Genomic DNA, 5,963 nt, shown 5'->3' with positions numbered 1-5,963 from the left:
TTAGGAATAACAAAATGCATGTGTTTTTTTAGCATTTATTTATTTTCCAGAGAGAGAGACAGAGAGAGAGAGAGAAACAGAGCGTGAGTGGGGAAGGGGCAGAGAGAGAGGGAGACACAGAATCCGAAGCAGGCTCCAGGCTCCGAGCTGTCAGCACAGAGCCCGCCGTGGGGCTTGAACTCACAAACTGCAAGATCATGACCTGAGCTAAAGTCAGACACATAACCGACTGAGCCACCAAGGCGCCCCTAAGATGCATGTGTTTTTGTTAAGTAACAAGACTCTTGAACAAAGACTATGAGGAATTTAGATCTGGGGCATCGGAGAACAAAGTTACATTTCCCAAGTGAGTTGCCTAATACTGTCAGTGAACAAACCCCTACGGAATGTTCCAGAGTTGAGCCCTGCTTTAGACAGATAACATCTTTATCTTCAAAGGGGAAATCTTGGACACCATATTAGCTACAAGTTGAATTGGTCCCCTAATTGTCCCTTTTAGCAAAAAGTCACGGAGGAGTAAAGGCCTTAATCGCATTCTGTGTAGCTCTGGGATGCTCAAAGGAGAGGGGAGAATATATAGAGCGTAGAGCCTACACTTATGTACATCATGGAGTAGGCGACATACTAGATAGACACATTTAGCTCTCATAACTGTGTATGAGGTCACGGCCATGAATTAGTAACCAAGTCAATCAACAGCGTCTCAAGTGAAATTCTCTCTGGCCCCCTACATATATACAATTCATGAGAAACATATCTTTGCCTTCTGAACATAAACAGTTTGGCATATTAAGCATGTGATTCTTTCCAAATGATAAAATATAGGAAAGATAACGGGTAAAAAGGAGAGTTTCAGTTCAGTGGATATAGAGTTTCTGTTTTGTGACAAAAATATTCTAGCTTTGTTGCACAGCAGTGTGTTGGTAGTACAATCCACTTGAAATCATTAAAATAGTACATTTTAGCTTATGTGTTTTTGATTACGGTAAAAAAAAAAAAAGATAATAAAAGTACAGAGAATATTTAACAAATACCCAGGTAGCTGTTAGCCAGATGTAGCAAATGTTACAAATGTCTCTTTTGTGGATTTCAGTTTTTCTAAAGAAGCAAAATGCAATCGAAGTTCCTGAATCCCCCCTGCTCTCCAATAGCATTTCCTTTTCACCTTCCTCAGAGGTGAATACAGTCCCAAAGCACATATCAATATTTTCATCCGTGTTCTTATAGTTTGATTCTAAATGTGCATAAGCCTAAGTACTAAATGAGACATGCATTATACAGTATTTCCTAATTTTTAAAAAAATTATTCCATAACACTTTTGAAGAAAAAAAAAAAACAAATAAAACTTCCAATTATAAATGGTGAGGAAATGCTGCCCTAATTTTCTAGAGTTTTGAGCTGTCTTTTGCCTCTTTCCAGGATAATCGCCATGTTATTTCTCTGTAGACTTCTCGGCCAGTGTGTTAGTTCCCTAGGGCTGCGGTCACACAACATCACAAACCGGGGCGGGGGTGGGGGGTCAGGGAGAGCAAGAGCTGCTTATTGCCTCCCGGCTCTGCATGTCCGTAGTTGGGGTCGAAGTTGTGGGCAGTGCGGGTTCCTTCCCAGGACCCCGAGGGAGACTCTGCTCTGTGCCCGGCTCCCAGATCCCGGTGGTCGTCAGAAATCGTAGGTGCCTCTCATAGGTGCTCTTCGGCCTGTAGATATGCCCCTCGGTCTCAGCCTTCATTTTCACATGACCTGCTCTCTCTATCCCCTGCACACCACCTTCCATCTGCACATGTCCACCTCCGTGTCCAAATGCCCCCTTTTGTAAGGACAGCGGTCCCATGTGGGGCCTCCTCTAGTGACCTCACTTTCCCTGGGCTACCTCTGTAAACCCTCTTTCCAAGGGAGGTCACATTCTGAGATCCTGGGGTTGGGTTTCAACACATTCCGCTCCTAACAGCCCATACGGACTTGTCCATAATTACGTAGGAGAAATCAGCCCAGGGCTGACCCTTCACGGGTTAGGTATCAAACACTAAGGCATATGGCCTTAAGGAGGACCATCTTTAAATGGCACCAAAGTTCTGTGCCTGCCACAGGCCGTTTACATGTTTGCAAAGGGCGTTTTCTAACCCATCACCATCCATCCAGAAAATCTTTCTGAAGCAGAGCAGACTTTAAGACATATTTTCTCCCCTGGAGGGGCAGGGACTGCACACGCTGGCCAGGATGGGGGGAGCATGGAACGGAGCATCACTTCTACCGAACCTCTTGTCTTCCGGACTCTGACACGTGTCAGGAATTACTGTGGCAGTAAAACTGGAGGGGCAAACGAGAGTCCCACAATTTATGATCCATTGGTCAGTACAGAACCACTAGTTAAGGAACGCAGCCCTAAATTCAATTCAGTTGTGCATTAAAGTAATAATTATCCAAGAAATTAACATCAAAAGCTTTTAAACTGTGAAAACTGAATAGGCTTTTAAAATGTCACTTTTTAAAATTAAGGCATAAAACTTTTTATGTCAGAATCATATTTTCTGTATTTCTCCCACGTGTCAAACGCTGAAGTCTATCTAGGAATGCAGTTTTCACACATGATCTTGTACAATTTAAGAGACTATGTCCGATTGTGGACAGCTCTCACCGAGTTGCTAAAAAAGCATGGTGCCTGGAGGAATTCTCATACAAATGGCGATTTTGATCTCACTTAGGTAATTTTATGTAATTTATTTCCTAAAAGGTTTTACTAAAGGTTTTTATAAAATGCCAGATTTTAGAGGCATGGCCAGGTTCTTTGACATAAACCACGTTATAAAAACCCTACACAGATATTGTCACAGAGGTGAATATCATTAAATTGAAATTATTTTATTTTAATCGATAATAATCACCAGTAGCTATCCATTCTTATATGGCAATTAAATTATAGCTACTTGATGTAACTAAAATGGAAATTTCCCAAATTTAGTGACATTGTATCTCACTAGCTTGCACATCACAGGAAACAGAGAAGCCCGCAAGATGAGGCTACGATTTCAGTGGTGAGCTTGGACTTGAATCCTGATCATTCTAAGGCAAAGGCAGACTGTCTATTTGTAAAAAGAAGCAATTGAGCCTATGGATATCTAACTCACTCGCAATCCTGTTTAGGGAAAGCCTGACTCCCAGGTTACATCCATTCAGCTTCACTCACCTGTCCAACCAGCTAGCCATCCTTCCATCCATCCCTTGACTCATTCATCAAAAATTTAAATTATTACTATGTGTCAGGCTCTGTGCGAGAGGCCAGAAATAAAATTTTGAACACTCCAAATGGCGTCCCTTCCATAAGAACACAGGCTTGTGGTTTTATCATTTCACTGCTTCTCCAATAGTCAGACCACCGATTGCATCGGCAATCTGTTCCAGCAACAAATGGAAAATCATTGCTTTGAATTTACGTTGGAGTTTAGGCACTGCCCTCTCCTAACACCTGCTTTGCTCAAGAAATTTAAAATGGTTTTGAGGTCAAAGCAAGGCTGCTTTCAACAACAACCCTCATCACTTACTGTTGCTATTTTAACATCGCTCCACGGGCTCACCCAGGGCTCACCACAAGAGTACCTCCATCACCTATTTCACTCATCCCTCCACTCACCTCCCCTCTGGTAACCATCAGTTCATGCTTTGCAATGAAGAGTGTTTCTTGGTTTGGGTCTCTCTCTTTTTCCCCCATTGCTTGTTTGTTTTCTAAAATTCCACATATGAGTGAAACCATATGGTACATGTCTTTTCTCTGACTGATTTATTTTGCTTCGCGTAATACTCCCTAGGTCCATCCACGTTGTTTCAAACGGCAAATTTTGTTTTTTGCATTTTTTTAATAGCCGAGTAAAATTCCATTGTGTGTATATGTATACATCTTTACCCATTCATCTATTGATAGACACTTAAGCTATTTCCATAATTTGGCTATTACAGATAAACCTGCAATAAACATCAGAGTGCATGTACCCCTTGGAGTCAGTATTTTTGTATTTTGGGGGTAAATATTCAGTAGTGCAATTGCGAGATCTTGGGAAATAATGGTCAACCTTTTGAAGAACCTCCATACTATTTTCCAGAATGGCTGCACCAGTTTCCACTTCCACCAACAGTTCAAGAGGGTCCCCCTTTCTCTACAGCCTTCCCAACACCTGTAGTTTCTTGTGTGTTAATGTTAGTCATTCTGACAGGTGTGAGGTGGTATCTCATTGCGGTTTTGATTTCCGTTCCCCTGATGATGAGTGATGCTGAGCATCTCTTCATGTGTTTGTTGCCCCCTGTATGTCTTCTTTGGAAAAATATCTATTCACGTCTTCTGCCCATTTTTTAAGTGGATTGTTTGGGCTTTCAGTGTTAAGTTGTATACGTTCTTTATAGACTTTGATTACCAACACTTTATCAGATATGTTATTTGCAAATATCTTCTCTCATTCTGTTGGTTGCCTTTTAGTTTTGTGGATTGATTCCTTCACTGTGCAGAAGCTTTTTATTTTAATGAAGTCCCAATAGTTTCTTTTTGCTTTTGTTTCCCTTGCCTAGGAGACTTATCTAGAAATAAGTTGTTACAGCTGAGGTCAGAGAGTTTACTGCTTGTGTTCTCCCCTAGAATTTTGATGGTTTCCTGTCTCACATTTAGGTCTTTCATTCATTTAGAATTTATTTTTGTGTATGGTGTGATAAAGTGGTCCAGTTTCATTCTGTTGCATGTTGTTGTCCAGTTTTCCCAGCACCATTTGTTGAAGAGACCGTCTCTTTCCCGTTGCCTATTCTTTTCTGCTTTGTCGAAGATTAATCGATCATACAATTGGGGGTTCCTTTCTGGGTTTTATGTTCTATTCTATTGATCTATGTATCTATTTTTGTGCCAGTCCCACACTGTTTGATCACTAAGGTTTGTGATATAACTTGAAGTCCAGATTTGTGATGCCTCGAGCTCTGCTTTACTTTGTCAGCATTGCTTTGGCTCTTTGGTTTCTTTTGTGGTTCCATACAAATGTTAGGATTCTTTGTTCTAGCTATATGAAAAATGCTGTTGGTATTTTGATAGGGATTGCTTTAAATCTGTAGATTTATAGGAATTTAATATAATATATTAGACATATAATATAGACATTTTAACAATATTTGTTCTTCCAATCCTTGAACATGGAATGTCTTTCCATTTCTTTTTGTCGTTTTCAGTTTCTTTCATCTGTGTTTTGTAATTTTCAGAGCACAGGTATCTCACCTGTTTAGCTAGGGTTATTCCTAGATATCTTATTGTTTTTGTCCAATTTTAAATGGAATTGATTCCTTAATTCCTCTTTCTGCTGTTTCATTACTGGTGTATAGAAACGTGACGTTTCTATAGGATATCATGTCATCTACAAAGTGTGCAATTTGTATTTCTTCCTTACTGATTTGGATGCCTTTTATTTCTTTCAAAATACACAACATTTCATGAATTTGCATGTCATTCCTGTGCAGGGGCCATGCCAATCTCTGTATCATTCCAATTTTAGTATCTGTGCTGCTGAAGTGAGCACTATTTATCTTCCAGTGAGCTTGGTAATTAGTATCTTTCAGGGAGTTTATCAATTTTATATATAAAAATTTTTAATGTATTGGTATAAAGGTTTTTATAATATTCTCTTAAACTTATCCTGTCGGTATATTTTCTAGTGGTGTCTCCTTGCTCGTTCCTGATTATCGGTTAAGGTTGTCTTCTCTGTTTTGCTGATCAAAGTGGGTAAAGATTTATCAATTTGATGCATCGTCTCAAATACTTGGCATTTAGTTTCACTGACTTTCTCTACTATTTTTCTGTCACATTTAACTTATTTCCACTTTGATCTTCACTGCTTCTATTCGTCTTGGCTTCAATTTGCTCATCCTTTTCCAGTTCCTTAGAAGAGGAATCTAAGAGCATTGATTTGAGACCTATCTTTTCTAGAATTGACATTTAATT

The 5,963-nt window shown here is 39.8% G+C and overlaps 1 non-coding gene across 1 annotated transcript; it reads right to left on the bottom strand.

The window, feature by feature from the left end:
• Positions 1-5,437: 5,437 nt before the first annotated feature.
• LOC111557161 lies at positions 5,438-5,541 on the bottom strand. Its single transcript, XR_002737020.2, has one exon. It is a non-coding gene; the product is annotated as a U6 spliceosomal RNA (small nuclear RNA).
• Positions 5,542-5,963: the final 422 nt, after the last annotated feature.

This window comes from Felis catus, chromosome D2 (genome assembly GCF_018350175.1).
Source record: "Felis catus isolate Fca126 chromosome D2, F.catus_Fca126_mat1.0, whole genome shotgun sequence".
In the NCBI taxonomy this organism is placed as follows: Eukaryota; Metazoa; Chordata; class Mammalia; order Carnivora; family Felidae; genus Felis; species Felis catus.
Note: the sequence above shows the minus strand (reverse complement) of the source record. Positions and strands in the feature narration are given on the sequence as shown.